Consider the following 25,155-nt stretch of genomic DNA (forward strand, 5'->3'; position numbering starts at 1 on the left):
TTCTATCTGTTTACTTTTATAGCATTTTGCAACACATTTTAAATCCCTTTTCGTCATTGTTTTGAAATAAACGTGACCATCCTGTACAATATAAATGTAGTAAAAGGTAATTTATCCTATTACCAGATGAAAATCGATAGAATACAGTGGGGTTAGGGTTTTTTCCGCAAATAAGGGGTTGCATAGGAATGAATATTTTTGGGGAATAATCTCTAACAATCCGTTTTTTTTATGGATTAATCCCTAACAATCTCTACTAGGGTTTTTTAGGGATTTTTTGGGATTATTAGGGATGCTAGCACTCTGCGCATGCGTACGGGTGAAAAGGTGGGGTTAAGTATGTAAGCTTTTGATAGTATTACGCATGCGTAGGGCTGAAAAGGCGGAGTAGCTCGCGATAATGACTTCGCTTTTTCAGCCGTACGCATGCGCAGTACTATCAAAAGCTACAGTAAACCAGGGATCTATACAAACATAGGTCCCTGAGTAAACGCGGCCATCTTAACTCGTTCCTAAATGTGCGTATAATATAAATATCTTTTATATAAAGTTTCAAATGTTAAAGACCTCAATAAAAGGAAGTTATCACTATACTCATAATGCAAAGTATCCTTGGATGTTTTAATCGCTTTACGTTAAAAGAAAATCAAGCATTTGGCGGAAGTTAGTTTAACAACAACAACGAAGAAAACTCTCCCCAAACGTTTTCTTCTAAAATGCCTTACAGAACTCCGAGGTTTTTACTATCAAAAATAAAGAAGTTGTTTTCTGATGGATACAGTTCAGTGGTGATTGCGAAGAGATTGAGATTGGAACATTCGTATTCAATTACGGACAGAGGAATTAGAAAAATAATCGCGAGACTGCGTTCGAAACGACAGCGCCCCACCCACCGAACAATTAAGGTGAAAAAGGAACATTATGAGTTTGTGAATTTTTTTTACAGACAAATTAACGAACTAACTGCCTCTGAGGTGAAAGATAAAATCTACTACGTTTTCGGTGTTAGTTTGTCCATTGCAACAGTTAAAATAATACGGAAAAAACTTGGGTGGACCTACAAACGGTGTACGGTCTTTTCTCCCCCTTGGACATTTCTCCCCCTAGTCTTTTCTCCCCCTTATACCCTAGTCTCTTCTTCTCCCAGCATATTTCATACTGGAGGATTAATCTGCTACTTTTAACACCTCTGTTGATATACTTGATTAGTCACTGATTGAATTATCAATGTTAATTCAATCAGTGATCAATAAAGCTCATCAATAGAAAAAGGTAGTTAATCATTGCTTCAATTTCATTATCTGTCAATGAAATAGATTGAGTGTGTTTATGTCATTTCAACATTATAATGTTAAATTTATTTAAACAGTTTTTGCATTTATTTGAAATTAAGTATTTTTAAGTTGTATCTTTTTTGAACATTTAGACTTATTAGCCAACACTTAAAAATTATTAACAATAAAGTAACTACGGTAAGAATATTGAATATACTAGAGTTGCGACACCTTAAGGGTTTCGCGGGATGGAATGAGCGAGGACTAAAAAATGTGGGTACGAACATTTTGGGTAAGAAAAATGTGGGAACGAAAATTTTGGTTACGAAAACAAATGTCGATACGAAAATTTTGGGTACGAACAAATTATGCCAACAAAAATTAGGTTCGAATAAAAATTTCGGTGCAAAAAAACATGTCGGTAAGAAAAATATTAGTACGAAAACAAAATGTGGTTACGAAAATTTTGGGTATGAAAAAATTTATCCCAAAAATAATTTGGGTACGAAAAATATGAGCTTGGGATCTTGATCACCAAACTGGCATGTATTTTGAAAATGCTGAAATAGCCCGGCGTCTAACGTTAAAGTCTTTTACAGACTCTTCCGGTCTCTGATCCCTTTATAGAATCGAAAGCGTTCGGTTGTCGCTAATGGTCTAGGGTTGAAGTATTTCTGCAACAGTTCACATAGTACTTAATAGGTCTTTGCACCTGGTTTGTCTGGGGAAGTCAAATCTCTCAAAATCTGGTAAGTTCTTCCACCGACTAATGACAGAAGAGATAGCACACGCTTTTCGTTGGCTATCTCATTAGCAGTAAAATATTCCTCCAACCTTTCACTGTAACAGTTCCGCTACTCCGTACTGTCATTGAAAATATCAATTTTAAATGAATGTCGCAAATATTCAGTGAATGTTTTTACCAAGACACCGGTTGAAGACAAACAAATCAAATGTTTATACTTATACGAGTTGACGTTCAAAACTGTCAGCCGACACTCGCCTATCACAAATCCTCGTCGCCAATGTTAATTTAAGGGTTCGCAGGACGATTAAACTATTTATTTAAGGCTGGAATTGCAAAGACAAAAACTGCAACAATTTATTTCCGGTGCGTATCCACCCAGGCTAACAAACACACTTATGAACTGTTTTGTTCTGTCGTATCTTTTGTAACACCCATCCACTGCACAAAATGCAGTCATTTGTATTGATGCTAATTAAGCAGAACAATTTCTTCTTTGTATATCGAATTAATAACGCGTAACGTCAGTTTCTTTGTTTCGTAGCAAGATGGAAGCTAGCCTAAAAGCTTTTCATGACGTGACGTCACAATTTTTATCTTTGCGCATGCCCTTTCCCATAAAAATATTTAAACACAAAATACTCGAAAACTTGATTTTCCCAGGTATAACGCCTACGCCAACAGGTAGATCGCATTCTTGTGCATATCCATGTCAAATTTCAGCAAACGTGTTAGGCCAGTTTTCAAGCGCCTCATCATTCGTTCAATTGAACGTCATCAAATGATGACGTCCTATACATCACTCATTCCATACTTTATTATTGAAACAGTTATAATATTTTGAAAACAATAATGTCTAAATATTCATTAAAAATACATGGTTATCAAAAAAGCTTTTTGCCAGTAAATTAGGTAGCACCTTAATTCATAATATGCCATGTTCAACACTTGTAAGTACATGTAAAAACACGAACTGGGTAAAAACTATACAGTATTCAGATTTCATTGTCGTATTATTTTTTTTTAAGATTTTACCAGACTGTTGAACTCAATATGAAGACAATATAACAATAAAAAAGAGCCCAAGAAACATCAATATCCTCTTCCAACATTATTTTGACCGCGAAGTTGTGAAAATTGTTTTTAACAAATGTTACTGAGTCATGCCTTATAGAGCTGCAACGATTCACCAACAGCTTGATTCGATTTCGATTTCAGACACTCCGATACCGATTTTTTTCGATTCGATTCATCTTCAAACCTAGTTTTATCATATATTCACTCTTATGCCTCAAAATTAATATTTCTGTTAAAATGTGATTTCAATAAAACACATAAAAAAGAATAGCAACTTAGGACTCAATTTTAATATAAAAACTTATGACAGAAGATTGTGTTGATTACACAATAATATAAAAAATAAATAAATAATCATAAAAACGTATCTGGAATCAGTTTAATGGTAGTACTATCACTATTATACTTTTACCCAAAACCGCTATAAGAATGTCTACCATTGTGCCATGACAGCATCACCTGTTACCTGTAGGACAAATCACATTCTCTAATAAACTTAACAAAACTCCAACAGAAATAGAACTACTTTTCTGGCTGGCGACTTGAGTAGTTGCACTTGTGCGACCTCTTAGTCTTGCTAAATCAACGTTATGTTTGTGTTTGACATATTGCATTAGATTAGTGGTTGAGCCGGACTTAGCGTACGCCACATCCGTGAAGCACAGTTTACACTTTGCTTTATCGGTAGGGCTACCATCCCGAAACCCAAAATACTGCCACACTTTTGATTTTAGCTTCTTAGCTTGTTCAGTCATTTTGACGCTTTTTCCGAAAGTAGACCGTAACGGGCTTATTGATTGGATGACTAAAGTAATAAGCAACCAATTGCGCGCGTCGTAATTACAGGTAAAGATAAAACCTACACCTTCCAGTATCAATAGTCAGAATACAGCGCGCTTAACGCATCTATGTATATATATGTATATATGTTAAAGAATTGAATCGAATTTGGTATGGTTGGTTTCGTACTCGAATCGAAGCATTTCGAATCGATTTTCGATGAATCGGATCGAATCGTTGCAGCTCTAATGCCTTAATCATATCATCCTAATGATCTTTTTTTTGTTGTTGAACAGTTTGATGAAAATCCTTCAATTGGTAAAATGAATATAGAATAGACAGGAACATAGGCTCAAACTTTTTACGTATGACCTTCACCTCCAGCCAACGTGACTGAGTCAAAATGCTCATTATCTCAATGGCCTAATAATTGTAGACAAGTTTCATGAAAACCATTCAATCGGTATATGATATATACACCAGACACAAAAATAGAGGCTAAAACGTTTGACCTTGAAGTATGACATTGACCATAAGCGTGCCTTACTTATGTTTTCTTCAAATCATCTCAATAACATTAACATGGCTATGACAAACCTTTAAATGTTGTAAAAGATACGGCCCATGCATGAAAATAATGGCTCTAACGTTTGCCCTGGTAGTAAATACTTGATCATTGATAGAAGCGAATGACTTATGTCTTATATGCAGTTTACATGACAATAGCACACAGATTTCTACATAATTTACAAATAACTTACCAGATAAAAGATTTTGGTAGGCATTACTTTAAAATGTCAGTTCAACTCTATTCGACTAGTAAAAAATGTCAGACACATCTTAATGCCATTTTCAAAGGAAAATAAATTCAAAAGTTGTTCATCAACAATCATTTACAAATTCAATTGTGAAAGTGTTAATCAAGTCTGCTAAAAAGTAAAAGATGCACATAATGATTCTGGAAATAATGTCTATTGTTGAAACAAGAGGGCTTAAAGGCCCTTTGCTCACCTATATACGTAGAGGGAAATACTGCTATGTGCAGACTAGTGAGGTGATCTAGTATGTTTACTCAGTATGCCAATGATTTGATATGGTCCGTGAGAGTATGCAAACTAATTCTTTCTTATTAGACCTTTTTGATGTTGTGTCATAATGGCAGTCTGCAATCTTACTTCAGAATAGATCATTTTCTATCATAAATGATGTATAATAACTGCCTTTTAGCTGAGTTTTGCTTCACAGCCCTTACTTTATTAGATTACAATTGCTCAACAGAAAACAAAAACAAAATGAATCTATAATGAATAGAAGAAAGAATTGTTACCACTTAATAGCATTAATTTGAGCACATAAATAAAAATAGAACTATCTTGCTTTCTTATATGGTTTAATTTGTTCATATTATAAACACTTATTGATAGTAATTGTCGTCAAACTGGCACTACTTTGCACTGCACAAGGTGTGGAATGCCACAAAAAGTCTCCGATGTAGCGGGTATAAAAAGTCAGTTTTTTTATGTGATAAAGTCCATAATTTTCATCCAATTCTTGGCAAACTTGCACACCGTGTTCAGTGTTTTTATATTAATGAGGACTCGAACCCTATTGAAAATGGGTTACATCAGAGTAAAAAGTCCAGAATTATCTCCCCTTGAATTTGAGAAAATTGTGAAATAAGGCTTGTTTACGCAACAAAGTCCACAGTTTTCATCCAATTATTTCCAAACTTGCACAGTGTCTTTATCTAAATGATGAGTCAAACCCTATTGAAAATGAGCAATATCGGAGTTATAAGTCCAGAATTATCTCCCCTTGAATTTGAGAAAAAAATGAAAATTCAGTTTTCTTATGTGAAAGTCCATAATTTTCATCCAATTCTTGGCAAACTTGCACAGTGTCTTTGTATAAATGAGGACTCAAACCCTTTTTTATGCCTCCCTTTGAAGAAGAGGGGGTAGTATATTGTTTTGCACATGTCAGTCCGTCGGTCCGTCCGTCCACCAGAAGGTTTCCGGATGATAACTCAAGAACGGTTAGGCCTAGGATCATGAAACTTCATAGGTACATTGATCATGACTGGCAAATGACCCCTATTGATTTTCAGGTCACTAGGTCAAAGGTCAAGGTCACAGTGACTCGAAACAGTAAAACGGTTTCCCGATGATAACTCAAGAATGCTGAAGCCTAGGATCATGAAACTTCATAGGTACCAGGGGTGGCAAAATCTGAAAAAACTATACTTGTCCACGGACAACCATTTAGGATATTTAACTTGTCCGTTGCTGAACTACACTTGTCCGTTAAAGTTTATATAAATTATAAACGCATTTATTGATTAATGTAAAACAAATAAGAAATAGTAAACTCCACTGAGGTCCCTATGGCATTATAGTGACCAGCCATGCAGCCACAAACCGTATATGGACCAAAGCCATAGGCTGAGGTCCATATTCAGTTTGTGGCTGCCTGGCTGGTCACTATAATGCCATTGGGACCGAAGTGGAGTTTACTATTTCTTATATTACACCGAAGAGTTTCCCCTTTACCATTGTACAGTGTTGTATGATTGTTTATGGTTTAAAAGAGATAAACTGAATAATTTCGCAGGAATAATGACGTCATTTCGTTAAAAAATGACGTCATTTTACAGTTAAACAGTGCAAATTTAGTGGTGTGTAACCCTGAACGGTCCATATACAAAAAATAGTGACCGGTCCATATACTATTAGGTTCCTCTATCGCATTTTACAGACTGAAACCAGTCATATAGATATAGAAGGACCAATATCTCTGAGGTGTAATATTGTGGAATATACCAAAATGAGTATGATTTGCTAGTTTTGTTCATAGTTGTATTTCAATAGTACATTCATTATAGCAGTATATCAGAAACAATATAAAGACTTTCTAAAACTTTTAATCTTGCAAAGCTAGTGTTATTAAAACATGTGTTGAACATATGTACATCGTAATCTAAACAAATTAAACTAGTCCAATATGTCGACCTCATCAAACTGAGACTCTGCGCCGCTACTGGTAGCAATTTGATTATCATCAACTGGTAACCATTGAAAATCTGTGAGCCAAGTTTCTTGAAAAGTTCTGGTGCGTTTACTTAGATCATATTTTTTATCATAATCTTTCTTAGTTTTTTTGGGGGGTGGACTGCTCAAAGCTTCGGGTTTCTGCTCCGTTGTTGAAGATTTAAAAAAACTAAATGTTCCATTTTTACCATTAAAGTCGTTTTAAATAACAAGGTAAACTGTGTTTTGATTATCTTACTTTGATACTTTTTATTTCCGTCCGATTGTAAAAATAAAGAAACCAGTCTGTACACTCTCTAACAGTCGGGCCGAATGTTTAAAATGCGGCATGCTCATGGTCTGTTATATAATAAGGGAGATCACTGCGCAGGAGAGTGCCCGTATTTTAGCTTGATTGCTCCGCAAATAGCACTGACAATGTAATCGTATGTCAACATCCGGTTTTGTAAAACTTAATTACGGCTTTAATACAATGTATTTTTTTGTATTCCTGGACCCGACTTTTAAAAAATTTGTTGTCCACGGACAACTTAATTGAAAAAAATCAGTTGCCCAGACAAGCAAATGTACGACTCGGGCAACTCAGACATTTGATTTCGCCACCCCTGGGTACATTGATCATGACTGGCAGATGACCCCTATTGATTTTCAGGTCACTTTGTCAAAGCACAAGGTCAAAGTGACTCGAAACAGTAAAATGGTTTCCGGATGATAACTCAAGTATGCTAACGCCTAGAATCATGAAACTTCATAGGAACATTGATCATGACTCGCAGATAACCCCTATCGATTTTCCGGTCACTAAGTCAAAGGACAAGGTCACAGTGACTCGAAACAGTAAAATGGTTTCCGGATGATAACTCAAGGATGCTTAAGCCTAGGATCATGTAACTTCATAGGTACATTGATCATGATTCGCAGATGACACCTATTGATTTTCAGGTCACTAGGTCAAAGGTCAAGGTCACAGGGACAAAAAAACGTATTCACACAATGGCTGCCACTGTAACAACAAATGACAGCCAATATGGGGGGCATGCATGTTTTACAAACAACCCTTGTTTTGTATAGTGTGTTTTTGGTGTATAACATATGCTTGTTTCATGAAAACAGCAACACAAAGCATTCTGTTTTCAATTCTATACTACTATTATGGCCAAACCGATGACAATCTTACCTTTATTGACGCCAATTAGAGAAGATGCGAACATTTTTTGGTTATAATTAGTGTTAGCAAACTACTGTCTTTGGTGCGAACATTTTTTGGTTATAATTAGTGTTAGCAAACTACTGTCTTTGGTAAGTTATCAATAAAGTTTCAAGATTTTGCATCGTAAATATTTGAACATTTAAGAACAGTAATTTGTTTGTAATGTCACTTTTAATAATGTCAAGCAATTTAGCAAATTAAATATTAATACACTGTAACTCCAATACAATATAATTTGTAAATTTGTTGAAAGTGCAACCCGTTACACATCTGTATTGTAGTTAAACACAAACAACGAAGCACAAATCAATATGTTCTTTATTAATTTGTAATCAATGCGCAAAATGTTTATCATTCAGGACTGGTGTTGATCAGAAATCGTCATCTTTAAATTTCGTTTATTGTCTTTGATCCAGATCCGCTGCGTGTTGGCGGTATAATCTGAAAAATACAAAACACACAATGGGTAATAAAGTTGTTAACAATTTGCGCTAATGATTACTTTTTTACCTAATAGAAGTTGACACATTCGATACAGCTTGACTGTATTCGCATTTTACAGCAATGTCAGACGTATGTATGCGTGGATTACGCTGGATTTTAATGTATCATGCCTACGGTAATTCAGTGTTAATTTTGTTTAAACGTTGGACATAATTATTCGTTAGGATCTTAAATTATCCAATTGGTCCAAAGACGAAATAGACGAAAATTAATGCCTGACAAATAAAAATGGTTTCACAGTATTTTGGTGGGAGATAAGATGTACTGTGAAACCATTTATTTTCGTCGGCACAAAATTTCGCCCTTTTCATAAAAATGACTATTTGGTCGGCTCTTAAATTCGTCCATTTCTGGTTTTGAAAAAAAAACGTCCGATTTGTTTGTAATACATGTAATACGCGGTTGCGAAAAAATTGTGCTGGGGAAAGAGAGGTGACACTTGGTAGTCACTTGCAGGAGGTGGGCCTTGTTTGGCATATGCCAATTAACAAGTCTGTTATTTTAGGTGATAGTAACTGTCCCTAATTAGTTTATGTCATTGACACGTTCCTACCTATGATTTAGGTATCAGTAGGACTGAATAATCGTTAACGAGTGTTTTAAACAACGAAGCCAATTGCAGTTAAAACCAAACAACCAAACACAAATCAAAATGTTTTTTATTAATTTGTAACAAAGCGCAGAATATATTTCAGTCAGGTGTTGATCACACCTCGTCATATTTTAATTGTGTTTAATAGTATTGTCTTTTATCCGGATTCGCCGCGTGTAGGCTGTATAATCTGCAACACCCCTGAAAAACACAATACACACAATGGGTAATAAAGTTGTTAACAATTAGCGCTAATAAACACTATTATACCTAAACGAAGTCGACGCATTCGATACAGCCTTATTGCATTCGCGTTTTACAGGAAATGTCAGTTGTCAGTACACTGTATAATGAACACCCCTTTGTGTCATAACCGGATTTAACTTGAGTGTGAATAGTCGACTATTTCATGTTCTTTGTATCAATACCATCTGTTTATCTGTATTATAAGTATACCAGTCAACAAACAAGGTGCGCGCTTCCGTATATGGGTATTCGGACGTTCAAAAAATTTACCTACGGTTTAGCGTTCACGCCGTCGAACGCATTAAGCAGCATAACTCGTTTTTTTTTCACTATTTCTTTATTTGCAAAAAAATACTAGTGGCTTATAACTTATCTTGCAATCTTTTTTTCTCGCATTTTGCGAGTGTGCGAGTGTTAATTTCGAGCCCTGTGTATATGCGTGGATTACGCTGGATTAAAATGCCTCATGCCTACGGTAATTCAGTCTTATTTGTTTCAAATATGGGACATGATTGTTCGTTAGGATCTTGAATTTGTCCATCGATTCATCGGGCAAAAACTTGGTAGTATTAATGCATCTCCTTGGAAATACTTTTTGCCCATTTACAAAGATGGAATCATTCCGCGCACTTCACAAATGTAAACAAATGAACAAATTGATTGACGTTTGGCATTTCTTCGACGGCAAACGTGTATTTACAGAGGGGAGACGGTCAGTTCTGTTGTATTTATTGAACAAATAAGGGGACCTAGTTGTACAGTATACGGGAAAATAATTGTTTAACATTTTACATTTTTAAATTCATGTTTAGAATGTGAATATGTGATCAAATCTGATAGTAATTTTAGTATGATCTAAATTCTAACATTATGATTAGTAGTAGAAGGCTCTTGAACATTATTCATAAGGACCAGTTGGTTTGGGTTAAATATCAATACATTTCAGCATGTAGACTTTATAATTATTACTGTATTACCCATGCATATTTTTTCCACCCTTTAAACTTAACGATGACATCCATACACACCTGATTTTTACCTCTTACAAAATAAATGTGAACCAAATTGACAAAAAGCAAAAAGTGCTCTCAGGCTAGTGTTTAAAATATATGAGAGTAAAGACTACCTGTGAAGAACGGCCTATTTTAGATGATTAAATATCCTCCTTATTACAATATGATCAGGCTCTGGTCGTTGTCGGTTCAGGTGCTACATGTACATGTTCTTCACTTGAAAGTACCCAAGGTACTCTGAAGTATACTACAATTTACCCAGCTTAGAAAAATACAGTTAAAAGCAACTTGCCATACTCAGGGTTACTTTTGAGTATATTTTCCATACCCCAGGTACATTGTAGTATACTTAAGTGTACACGGGGTACTAAAATGTTGTACCTGAGCGGACAAATACCAAATGAGCATTAGTAGTTAATGTCCTGTCTCAACACTCCAGTTTGAGATGAGAATTACTGAAATTACTAAGATGAGTTCAAACATTACCACCACCTGTAATTGTAGCAAACGGTCAATCTTTGACCCCTTCATTTATAGTCATCTGATCTACATGTATATACAGGAAATTCCACACTTCAACTATTTAATTATGTTGTACTTGTACTGAATGGTTTGATACTAGCAAATGTATATTTTTAATCATAACTGTTTGCAGACTGGGAGAAAAAACTATTTCTTTTTGTCCCCTACCGGTTGACTTATGGTTTGCGCTCTGTGTGTCAGTCAGTCTGTCTGTCAGTCTGTCAGTCCATCACACTTTTCTGGATCCTGCGATAACTTTAAAAGTTCTTCATATTTTTTCATGAAACTTTAAAGATGGCAATATGGAGATTATGCACGTCAATTCATTCTGTTCCTACGTCAAAAATTGTGGTTGCTATGGCAACAAATAATTAATAAAAATTACTGACAAGGGTGGAGTCTCACCGTAGGGGACAATATTTCTTGGCAATCTCTTGTTTGAATTAGATTCCTGTAATTATATTGGTGTTTCAGTATTTAGATATTTCAATTGTGGTAGTCAAACTAAATTGACATTATTAAAAAAACAAAAACATAAGAACAAGTCCCTTAAAATGATGGCATATTTCGGGATATTAACAGAACAAAAGCATACTATCTTGTTAGATTTTAATAGCAGTATTAAACAACAATCGTGATACATCGGCTATCTCGGATTCCTCCGTAAGATAGGCTTCGTGGCTAACGGTCGCCATCTTGCCGTGTATTACTACTTTACTCACAAAAAGGTTATCAGTCTATTGTTTTGAGGCTGTAAACGATGCGCGTTGAACTAGCGCCAAACTTTTTACCGAAACTTTGATATTAAGAGCACTATTAACGTTCCTTTGTATTGCAATTTGATCTATTATCCATATGATTTACTTTTCCATTATTATTTAATCACTCTTTTATCCAATTTTTATGCCCCCCTTCGAAGAAGAGGGGGTATATTGCTTTGCTTCTGTCGGTCGGTCTGTCGGTCGGTCCGTCCACCAGGTGGTTGTCAGACGATAACTCAAGAACGCTTGGGCCTAGGATCATGAAACTTCATAGGTACATTGATCATGACTCGCAGATGACCCCTATTGATTTTGAGGTCACTAGGTCAAAGGTTAAGGTCACGGTGACCAGAAATATTAAAATGGTTTCCGGATGATAACTCAAGAACGCTTAGGCCTAGGATCATGAAACTTGATAGGTAGATTGATCATGACTCGCAGATGACCCCTATTGATTTTCAGGTCAGTAGGTCAAAGGTCAAGGTCACAGTGACCCAAAATAGTAAAATGGTTTCTGGATGATAACTCAAGAACGCTTAGGCCTAGGATCATGAAACTTAATAGGTAGATTGATCAGGACTCGCAGATGACCCCTATTGATTTTGAGGTCACTAGTTCAAAGGTCAAGGTCACAGTGACCCGAAATATTCAAATGGTGTCCGGATGATAACTCAAGAACGCTTAGGCCTAGGATCATGAAACTTGATAGGTAGAATGATCATGACTCGCAGATGACCCCTATTTATTTTGAGGTCACAAGGTCAAAGGTCAAGGTCACGGTGACCCGAAATAGTATAATGGTGTCTGGATGATAACTCAAGAATGCTTATGGCTAGGATCATGAAACTTCATAGGTACATTGATCATGACTGGTAGATGACCCCTATTGATTTTCAGGTCACTAGGTCAAAGGTCACAGTGACAAAAAACATATTCACACAATGGCTCTCACTACAACGTAGAGCCCATATGGGGGGCATGCATGTTTTACAAACAGCCCTTGTTAAGATGAAATTACAGTGTTTACAAAATCAACTAAACCGAAAATGAAACTGGATGCATTTCGTTTTGCGATGTAAACATATAATATTTGTTCAGTTTGAGGAAGCGAATTGATCATAGACGATGGAATATGTATGCAATACAGACTATCATTGACGATTGTTGTACTGGCTAAAAAATACCATTGATGACAGGTCATGTATAGAACGTTAATCAAAACAAAGACCTATATATAGGTCTTTGGTCACAATAGTGACCATATTAAACACTACAAATGTCTGTGTTGATCAGTAATATAATTAATGCACGTTTCTGATATAATTGCTTGTATCTAGTTGTAAATACCATGATATTGATAAATTGAAACGTTTTTTCATAAATTAACATTTTGTGTTTTATTATTATCATTTAGGTAATATAGAATTGTATCATTATCATCATTAAATATTCTTAAAATTGAAAAAAAACTTAAATTATCATGATTACTTTAAAGAAGAATTTTTAAATTTTACTCATTATTTTTAAAGAATTTCCACATTTGCTTGATTCAAAATAAAATGTTTGTATAAGGGTTTTATATTTAAGTTTTAACCTATTTTTTTAGTTCGATTGCACAAACGTACAAACTACATACATGTATTTGAAATGCTATTGAGTTCGTTTCCTGGGCATAGAACCAGTACTTGGGTGTCTCTTGGAGATTTCTTAAGAATGCTCCCACGCTGGGGATCAAACCAGTGACCTCCAGATCATTAGGTGGACACCACATCCATTACACATCAGCAGCCTTTAATTATTTTAGTATTGCAGCATTATATAATATAATGTTGTTACATAATTTTGGAAAATGATTAATGTGCAGTACTAAATAAATCTAAATGCATACTATTTTAATTGTGTGTATTATTGTAGAGGCCAAGAACTAAACCCAAACTGCCACCTAGCATTACATGGGCAAGCCTATATGAAAACTCCGATGAATAACCCTTTTCACACAGTAAGTATAAACTCAACTAAATTTTTACTTTTTATTTATGACCTTATAACATAAAAACATAAAAAAAATGGTTCTGGCATATAATGTCTCGACTCCAAGCAGCACGGGCCACCTGCAAACATGGCAAGCCCAAACTAACTGCAAATAACTAACTGCACAAATAAATTGTATATGAGTGCTGACTCCGGGTGACGGCCATCAGCACTCCCAACAAAATCATATATATTTTCCCCAAAAAATGTGCCAGGTAAAAAGCGTCCATCCAGCACTGATTGCCAAGGAACTGTTAACGTCAAGCGACTGTCGACGAACCCGAGGAGTACAAACTGCCCCATTGGAAGTGGAGTCGTGACCGACCTGTATCAGACGTTTGGTACTCTGCGTCTACACGGCAAACTGAAAAACGCAACTCAAACCAGCAGAATATGTAATTTACTAAAACCAAATCTAGTACCGAAAACAATCAGTTTCCCCTTATGTTATTAAAATTAATGTGGACAGGCAAATAAAACTTAAAATAAATCTATATTTACCCTAAGCATGACCAAATTTTTTAATATATAACGAACGCAGTAAAGTGTGACAGAACAACACTTTGTAAAAACAAACTACATGGGTTGGGTGGGAGGGGAGAACATTTACAACCTTTTGTTTGTGTAGATAACAATGAGAAAGAAATTTTTAATCTGTAAAATTCGCTACTTCGGTTAAAAAACACCAACAATAAGAAAACTGAAAAAACCAGCCCAGCAGTGGCCCAACAATAAACAGGTCTATTATTTAGTAATAGACCATATTGTGTGATTATTAGTTACAAATTCACTTTTTACAGGTATACTGGATTATGAAAGACTGATAAGAATAAAATTGACAACTCATCTTCCCAATGATACTTTGTGTGGCTGACATTCTCAGAATAGTCTGTAAGAAAACTACAGTGTAAAAAGATCACTTGATTGTGACAATTATGGCTGACCAAGCAAATGTTCTCATTTAAAATAAAGAAAACCTCCAGTTCAATATACATTTTATACCAATTATGACATTGACCAACACAGAAAATAATTCTAAGGTTGATTTTCCAGAAATTGACTGTTACAATTTGATACTGTTTTAAGCTTCACTCTACTTGGTCTGAAAATAAATGTCCTAAATGATGTAATAGAAACATACTTATTTAATTTTTAGTTTAAAAGTATATATATACATATATTATAATATCTTTTTAACAACGGTCAATCAATTTAAGTTGAACTAATATATATTCATGTTTATGCTTTGATTTTTTTCTATTGAAGCCAAATTAATATCCCATTAGATAAATTAATATCACAGAAGTATTCCTTGTTTGTCTGCAATTACTGCAGAAATCAGGGATTATTATTTTACCGAGTCAGCCTTAATCTTTATATTATAATTGTTAAAATAGATTAAGATGTGTATAATACAATTTAGGATGCATAAAGATTAAAAAATGATACATGTATTAATTAATAAAGAATCAATAACAATCATAAACTGTGCAATTTTTTTCAGTATTGTGTGAAAGGATTTGAAGTAATTATGTGTTTTTGAAATATGATTTATGTGAATTTGAATAAATATATAAAATGTTGATGATTTTCTCAGACAAAACTGTTCATTACATATTCAGAATGTATTATTGTAATATTCATTTGATTTTTTTAGTACAAAAAGCACTTTTTCCTGGCATTTGTATTTATAGTAATTGCATATTTTATCATTCTGACAGCATTTATAAGCTGTGTTCATGCAAAAATCAAAAATCAAATTAAACATTTAGTTTTGATGTAAAATCAGTTTGTATATGCAAGTGTCTATTTCACTTATAAATTATAACAGCATATTATACATTATTGAAAAGATTATTCCAAGCTTGATGTCATATTCCAACTTTGCATAGTGTAGTTAATCGATTTTTTTATTGAAAAGATTATTCCAAGCTTGATGTCATATTCCAACTTTGCATAGTGTAGTTAATCGAAAAAAATTAAGAAATGTATGTTGTATTATACGAAATGCATTATTTCTACCACAAGTGGACCATATAAGGCCTACTGCTACTAAATAGGCACTGGTATAAATTTGACACTGTTTTTGATGCATATACAAAACTTAAATTATTACTACACTTTAGTATTTTTATGCCCCCCTTCAAAGAAAAGGGGGTATATTGCTTTGCACATGTCGGTCGTTCGGTCGGTCTGTCGGTCGGTCAGTCCGTCCACCAGGTGGTTTCCGGATGATAACTCAAGAACGCTTAGGCCTAGGATCATGAAACTTCATAGGTACATTGATCATGACTCCCAGATGACCCCTATTGATTTTGAGGTCACTAGGTCAAAGGTCAAGGTCACTGTGACCCGAAATAGTAAAATGGTTTCCGGATGATAATTCAAGAACACTTATGCCTAGGATCATGAAACTTGATAGGTAGATTGATCATGACTCACAGATGACCCCTATTGATTTTCAGGTTACTAGGTCAAAGGTCAAGGTAACGGTGACCCGAAATAGTAAAATGGTTTCCGGATAATAACTCAAGAACGCTTATGGCTAGGATCATGAAACTTGATAGGTAGATTGACCATGACTCGCAGATGACCCCTATTGATTTTGAGGTCACTAGGTCAAGGTCATGGTGAACCGAAATAGTAAAATGGTTTCCGACTGATAACTCAAGAACGCTTATGCCTAGAATCATGAAACTTGATAGGTAGATTTATCATGACTCGCAGATGACCCCTATAGATTTTCAGGTCACAAGGTCAAAGGTCAAGGTCACGGTGACCCGAAATAGTAAAATGGTTTCCGGATGATAACTCAAGAACGCTTATGCCTAGGATCATGAAACTTGATAGGTAGTTTGATCATAACTGGCAGATGACCCCTATTGATTTTCAGGTCACTAGGTCAAAGGTCAAGGTCACGGTGACCCGAAATAGTAAAATGGTTTCTGGATGATAACTCAAGAACGCTTATGCCTAGGATCATGAAACTTCATAGGTACATTGATCATGACTGGCAAATGACCCCTATTGATTTTCAGGTCAAAGGTCAAGGTCACGGTGACCCGAAATAGTAAAATGGTTTCTGGATGATAACTCAACAATGCTTATGCCTAGGATCATGAAACTTGATAGGTAGATTGATCGTGACTCGCAGATGACCTCTATTGATTTTGAGGTCACTAGGTCAAAGGTCAAGGTCGCGGTTACCCCAGATAGTAAAATGGTTTCCGGATGATAACTCATAAACGCTTATGCCTAGGATCATGAAACTTGATAGGTACATTGATCATGACTCGCAGATGACCCCTATTGATTTTTAGGTCAAAGGTCAAGGTCACGGTGACCCGAAATAGTAAAATGATTTTCGGATGATAATTCAAGAACGCATATGCCTAGGATCATGAAACTTTATAGGTAGATTGATCATGACTCGCAGATGACCCCTATTGATTTTGAGGTCACTAGGTCAAAGGTCAAGGTCGCGGTTACCCCAAATAGTAAAATGGTTTCCGGATGATAACTCATAAACGCTTATGCCTAGGATCATGAAACTTGATAGGTACATTGATCATGACTGGCAGATGAGCCCTATTGATTTTCAGGTCACTAGGTCAAAGGTCAAGGTCACAGTGACCAGAAATAGTAAAATGGTTTCCCGATGATTACTCAAAAAAAGCTCATGGCTAGGATCATGAAACTTCATAGGTACATTGATCATGACTCGCAGATGACCCCTATTGATTTTCAGGTCACTAGGTCAAAGGTCAAGGTCACAGTGACAAAAAGCATATTTACAAAATGGCTGTCGCTACAACTGAGAGCCCATATGTGGGGCATGCATGTTTTACAAACAGCCCTTGTTTCAGCTTTTTTGTTCGACGTTTTTTGCAAAAGTGTGTCTTAATGCATTTGAAAATATACTTTAAACAAACTTAAATGCATTTTAACAGACCTTTTTCCTGGTAAAGTGTATTTGGGATGATAAAAATACACTTGAAAAGTAATAATGCTGGAAGAATGCAGAAGTGACAAAAAGCATATTTACAAAATGGCTGTCGCTACAACTGAGAGCCCATATGGGGGGCATGCATGTTTTACAAACAGCCCTTGTTTCAAGTTTTTGTTCGACGTTTTTTGCAAAAGTGTGTCTTAATGCATTTGGAAATATACTTTAAACAAACTAAAATGCATTTTAACAGACCTTTTTCCTGGTAAAGTGTATTTGGGATGATAAAATACACTTGAAGAGTAATAATGCTGGAAAAATGCAGAAAAAAAACATTTGTTTCTGTTAGAAATGTGTCTTGTCTGCATTGTTAAGTGTATTAAATGCACATTAAATGCAGATAAATACAATGCCAATACTGTTACATGTAATAATAATTTATGATTCTGTTCTTTTAACTACATTATTAATTTACCAAAACAATGTGAAACACATTTTTATGCCCCTGAAGGAGGGCATATAGTGATCACACTGTCCGTCCATCAGTCTGTCACACTTTGCGTTTAGGTTTCGCAAAAATGCTCATAACTTCTACATGTTTGTCACTTTGGATTTAACATTCATATTTGGTATGCATGTGTATATGGACAAGGCCTTTCCATACGCACACAAATTTTGACCCCTTTGACCTTGACCTTCATCTTAGGGTCCGCGTTTAGGTTTTGAAAAATGCGCTTAGGTTTCGAAAAATGCTCATAACTTCTATCAAAGCGTTTATCGGGGGCATATGTCATCCTTTGGAGACAGCTCTTGTTTTTGCTACTGTCCTCTGCAAAAACCATGATATACTGGTATCTGCATACGCATCCAACCAAATCAGTAAAACTAAGTGTAACTTAATTACAGTAACTTTATTGCATGTTAACTTTTCAACACTATATATATATATATAACAGATCTTGAAAAAAACATCAGACTTCACCATGTTTTAATAAATTATAGGCTTTAATTGGTATTGTGACATTGACACCACTCATGCATGCGACTATACAACTATGGGACACATTATTTATGAAAAATTCCAATACATCACCATATCATCTCAGATTTAAGGCACATAATCTAGTGCTTTTTGCTGCCATTTTTACTATTACACATTTTTTCATTTTATGTTATGATTCATTGATCTTCTTTCTAAATTAACCAAGCAATTATGTGAAACTTTTGAGGAGAGATGTTGTCTGATAAAAAATGAAATTATAATCACTGCAAAGTGAAAAAAATTCAGTTGAATACTGTGATCAACGAAGATTTGTCCAAGAGCAATTCAGATCATGAATTAAATTAAATACAAGTAAGATGAAAGTCTGCCTATGGGATCCCAGTTAAGACTTATTTGTCAAATCTGCACATTTGCTCTTGGCCATGTAGAATTGGGGACTAAATACCATCAAGTCAGTTATTTTTATACACCTAAGTAATAAAAACTTGACAAATGTCATACTATGAGTCTGACTGATACAACCATTAAACCATTGATGACATTGCTTAAAATTCCTTTTTATACATTACCACATTTGTGAATTTAAGGTTTGAAATTGTGGGTAAATAATAATAATTGTGTATGTGTGCACATGAACCGCCTAAAATGAGACAATAACAATGATGGGTTTACTACTGACTTATGGATATCTTCTCATTGAACTCCTGCAGTATGTGGCTTGGAAAATGGATTCCCATGTTGTTGAAAATCCATTTATATTTTATGTCCTGGGTTTTGGAAAGCAGATCAGTGTAGGAATGCAGCTCCTTAACATCTTCTGTAGAATATTTCTTCATTATCACTTATGCCCTTTTTAGCTCATATTTAAAAAAAAGAGCTATTGTCATCACCTTAGCGTCAGCCTCTGGTCAAGTTTTGTGTTTAGGTTAAGTTTTGTGTTTAGGTCAACTTATCTCATAAAGTATCAAAGCTTTTGCATTCAAACATGGCACACTTACTAACTATCATGAGGGGACTGGGCAGGCAAAGTTAGATAACTCTGGCTGGCATTTTGACAGAATTATGTGTCCTTTTTATACTTAGAAAATTGAGAATTTGGTTAAGTTTTGTGTTTAGGTCCACATTATTCCTAAAGTATCAAAGCTATTGCTTTCATACTTGCAACACTTACTATCATAAGGGGACTGTGCAGGAAATGTTATGTAACTATGACTGGCATTTTTACAGAATAAGGTCCCTCTCATAATTAAAAATTTGAACATTTGGTTAAATTTTGTTTTTAGGTCAACTTTATTCCTAAAGTTTCAAAGCTATTGCTTTCATACTTGCAACACTTACTAACTATCATAAGGGGATTGCACGGGACAAGTTGCATAACTCTGGTAGGCATTTTGATGGAATTATGGCCCTTTTTTTTACTTAGTAAATTTGAATATTTTGTTAAATTTTGTGTTTAGATCCATTTTACTTCTGAAGTATTAAGGCTATTGCTTTCAAACTTTAAATACTTTCTAACTATCATGAAGGTACTGAACCTGGAAAGCTAAATTTGACCTTGACGTTTGAATGACATTGACTCTCAATATCAAATTATTAAATTTTACTAAAATTGCCATAACTCTTTATTTATGATCAGATTTAATTCATACTTTGACAAATCATCACTTACCTGACATACCACAATGGACACCCCCAAACCATCCCCGGCACAACCTCAGAACCCCCCCCCCCCCCTCTCCCACAAAAAAGATTTTTTTTTTAAACATTGTTAAAAAAACACAAATACTTATTTTTAGCTCACCTGGGCACAACGTGCTCATGGTGAGCTTTTGTGATCGCGTTTTGTCTGTCATGCGTTGTGCGTTGTGCGACGTCAACATTTGCCTTGTTCACTCTCTAGAGGCCACATTTATTGTCCAATCTTCATAAAATTTGGTCAGAAAATTGGTCTCAATGATATCTTGGATGAGTTTGAAAATGGTAACGTTTGCTTGAAAAACATGGCTGCCAAGGGGCGGGGCATTTTTCCTTATATGGCTTTAGTAAAATCTTGTTAACTCTCTAGAGGCCACATTTATTGTCCAATCTTCATGAAACTTGGTCAGAAGATTCATCCCAATGATATCTTGGATGAGTTCCTAAGTGATGCCAGTTGGTTGAAAAACATGGCCACCAGGGGGCGTGGCATTTTCCTTAAATGGCTACCTTGTTAACACTTAAGAGGCCAAATTTATTTTCCGATCTTCATGAAATTTGGTCAGAAGATTGGTCTCAATGATATCTTGGATGAGTTAGAAAATGGTAACCTTTGCTTGAAAAACATGGCTGCCAAGGGGCGGGGCATTTTTATGCCCCCTTCAAAGAAGAGGGGGTATATTGCTTTGCTCATGTCGGTCGGTCGGTCGGTCAGTCTGTCCACCAGGTGGTTGTCAGACGATAACTCAAGAACGCTTGGGCCTAGGATCATGAAACTTCATAGGTACATTGATCATGACTTGCAGATGACCCCTATTGATTTTGAGGTCACTAGGTCAAAGGTCAAGGTCACGGTGACCTGAAATAGTAAAATGGTTTCCGGATGATAACTCAAGAACGCATACGCCTAGGATCATGAAACTTCATGGGTAGGTTGATCATGACTCTCAGATGACCCCTATTGATTTTGAGGTCACAAGGTCAAAGGTCAAGGTCACGGTGACCCGAAATAGTAAAATGGTTTCCGGATGATAACTCAAGAACGCATAAGCCTAGGATCATGAAACTTCATTGGTAGATTGATCATGACTCGCAGATGACCCCTATTGATTTGAGGTCACTAGGTCAAAGGTCAAGGTCACGGTGACCCGAAATAGTAAACTGATTTTCGGATGATAATTCAAGAATGCATATGCCTAGGATCATGAAACTTTATAGGTAGATTGATCATGACTCGTAGATGATCCCTATTGATTTTCAGGTCACTAGGTCAAAGGTCACGGTGATCCGAAATAGTAAAATGATTTTCGGATGATAACTCAAGAATGCATATGCCTAGGATCATGAAACTTCATAGGTAGATTGATCATGACTCGCAGATGACCCCTATTAATTTTGAGGTCACAAGGTCAAAGGTCAAGGTCACGGTGACCCGAAATAGTAAAATGATTTTCGGATGATAACTCAAGAACGCTTTTGCCTAGGATCATGACACTTCATAGGTACATTGATCGTGACTTTCAGATGACCCCTATTGATTTTCAGGTCACTAGGTCAAAGGTCAAGGTCACAGTGACAAAAGTCGTATTCACACAATGGCTGCCAGTACAACGGACAGCCCATATGGGGGGCATGCATGTTTTACAAACAGCTGCCCTTGTTCCTTATATGGCTATAAATGGCTATAGTAAAATCTTGCTAACTCTCTAGAGGCCACATTTATTGTCCAATCTTCATGAAACTTGATCAGAAGAATTATCCTAATAATATCTTGGACAAGTTCGAAAATGATGCCAGTTGGTTGAAAAACATGGCCGCCAGGGGGCGGGGCATTTTTTCTTATATGGCTATAGTAAAACCTTGTTAACACTCTAGAGGCCACATTTATTTTCCGATCTTCATGAAACTTACTCAGAAAATTTGTCCCAATGATATCTTGGATGAGTTAAAAAATGGTAACCTTTGCTTGAAAAACATGGCCGCCATTTTTTCTTATATGGCTATATATGGCTATAGTAAAATCTTGTTAACACTCTAGAGGCCACATTTATAGTCCAATCTTCATGAAACTTTGTCAGAAGATTCATCCCAATAATATCTTGGACGAGTGCGAAATGATGCCGGTTGGTTGAAAAACATGGCCTCCAGGGGGTGGGGCATTTTTCCTTATATGGCTATAGTAAAACCTTGTTAACACTCTAGAGGCCACATTTATTGTCCAATCTTGATGAAATATGGTCAGAATATTTGTCTTAATGATATCTTGGATGAGTTAGAAAATGGTAACGTTTGCTTGAAAAACATGGCTGCCAAGGGGCGGGGCATTTTTATGCCCCCTTCAAAGAAGAGGGGGTATATTGCTTTGCTCATGTCGGTCGGTCGGTCGGTCGGTCAGTCTGTCCACCAGGTGGTTGTCAGACGATAACTCAAGAACGCTTGGGCCTAGGATCATGAAACTTCATAGGTACATTGATCATGACTTGCAGATGACCCCTATTGATTTTGAGGTCACTAGGTCAAAGGTCAAGGTCACGGTGACCTGAAATAGTAAAATGGTTTCCGGATGATAACTAAAGAACGCATACGCCTAGGATCATGAAACTTCATGGGTAGATTGATCATGACTCTCAGATGACCCCTATTGATTTTCAGGTCACTAGGTCAAAGGTCAAGGTTACGGTGACCCGAAAAAGTAACATGGTTTCCGGATGATAACTGAAGAACGCTTATGCCTAGGATCATGAAACTTAATAGGTAGATTGATCAGGACTCGCAGATGACCCCTATTGATTTTCAGGTCTCTAGGTCAAAGGTCAAGGTCACAGTGACAAAAAACTTATTCACACAATGGCTGTCACTACAACGTAGAGCCCATATGGGGGGCATGCATGTTTTATAAACAGCCCTTGTTTGTTGTATATATCAACCTGCTTTGATTACATCTGTCATTACCGCTAGATTAGGTTCTAGATGCATAAAGGCACACGGATAATAGTACATTATTAATGTATGCAGTTTTTGTTGACATAAGGTTGCCATTATTATGACGAATTAAATTGAAATAACTCCATGTGAAAGCCGTGTGAATTGTACTTACATTTCTGTAATTACAATGTATCAAATGACTGCATACTAGCAATTGTCTTTTCTCCAATTTTTTTCTTAATCATTTGGCAACCTTGTAAATACAGTTTCCTCATTAAAGGGGTAAACCAATGTTAATAAATATTGGGACAAACATCTTACAGCTCAGGAACAGTTGGTGACATTTTCAATATTTTTAAACCTATTTAACGTAACATTAGTGTTTTTTGTATTCACAATGTTATTTGTTTGTACATGATACAGAGAAAAGACTCTATAAAACTCCTAAACAACATACACAAGCAAACTGTGCTATTAATAAGTTTAACAAAGAATTGAAGAAATGATTGCTCGTTATTCCACTGTAGAGACGGCGTCCTTCTGTGTGTCAGTCAGTCAGTTTGTCTAAATAATATGTTGTTTGTCTGTGAAGCGAACTATTTCTAAATTTGTTAAGTTCTTGATTTAAAATATGTAATTACCACCAAGTGTAGATGTTAATGACACAATTTCGATTCGCAGTTATGTAAATGTTCCTGAATTATTTGCACATGAACTTAACCATGGCAGGTTTGCAATGCCTCTGAAAAAGCATTGGATGGTTTACGTGGATAATGTCTGTGACATATCTTTCTTTTCTTTTTTATTTGAGAAAGCTTCAGAAACAATGATATAGCTGTAAAAATGGTTGAGTGTATGAATGGGTATTTGTGTGTCTGTTATTGTATGTGTGTGTGTGTTCGGGTTTGTACAGACAGTAACTACATCATTCAGCATGCAATTTTAAAATCAATAATCACAACAGACCATCATAAGGAGATGGTGTTTAACATGTAACACCTGTCTACCTTACTTAAAGGTCAAGGGCACACTTACAGGTTGATGGTCAAACTTGTGCCAACTGTTACTTTGTCATTAATGGAGCAATAACTGGCAACAGATGTTTACCATTTTGCGTGTTAAAGACCCATGTCCCTGGCTCAAAGTCAGACTTAAAGGTCAATGAACAATCCAAACTGATACTTCAATAGTAATCATGCAATTCTGAAATAACTTGCCAAATATGGTTAACAGTTACATGTAGAAACCTCTTTCATGTTCCGTTAAAGGTAAAGGTAACACTTAGATGTCAGTATGTTGTCATATTTGAGCATTATACAGCTTGGCAAAACTTAAAAATGGTCACACATAAGGCATGTCTCCCTAATACTTAAATTACAGCGTATTATTTTCAGGTTAATTAATTATGTTATTTCAGAGGGATAGCATATTTAATGTTTGCGTTTTATTGCTCTCAGGTGTTCGGTAGCCAGGTAGGCGCCTTGCATATCATTAAAAGCATGATAGCATCTTAAAATGTCATGTACAAATAAAATACCACTTTTCAAACAGTTTATAGTGACAATGAAACATGTTTTTCTATATTTGTGTATTTGGTAGTGCAGGTTTTTTTTTATCACCTTCAGTGATAGCTATAGCTGTTTACTATGTTTACAAAAAACAATATTGGTAAGAAAAGACAAAAACAAATAGGTATTATTTCTGTAATACCATTCTATAATTGACAAATAAAAAATCTTGATAATACTCGCAATTTTCTTTTGTATTTGTTTGTATTCAGTGAA

The 25,155-nt window shown here is 35.6% G+C and overlaps 1 long non-coding RNA gene across 2 annotated transcripts; it reads left to right on the top strand.

Moving 5' to 3' along the window:
* The first annotated feature begins 11,914 nt into the window (after positions 1 to 11,914).
* Positions 11,915 to 22,092, top strand: LOC127844436 (uncharacterized). Of its 2 annotated transcripts, none has more exons than XR_008032733.1 (3): positions 11,915 to 12,096; positions 17,123 to 17,267; positions 21,855 to 22,092. It is a non-coding gene; the product is annotated as an uncharacterized LOC127844436 (long non-coding RNA). The 2 variants fall into 2 exon arrangements; XR_008032732.1 differs by lacking the exon at positions 11,915 to 12,096 and adding an exon at positions 15,838 to 16,420.
* Positions 22,093 to 25,155: the final 3,063 nt, after the last annotated feature.

This window comes from Dreissena polymorpha, chromosome 9 (genome assembly GCF_020536995.1).
Source record: "Dreissena polymorpha isolate Duluth1 chromosome 9, UMN_Dpol_1.0, whole genome shotgun sequence".
Lineage (NCBI taxonomy): Eukaryota > Metazoa > Mollusca > Bivalvia > Myida > Dreissenidae > Dreissena > Dreissena polymorpha.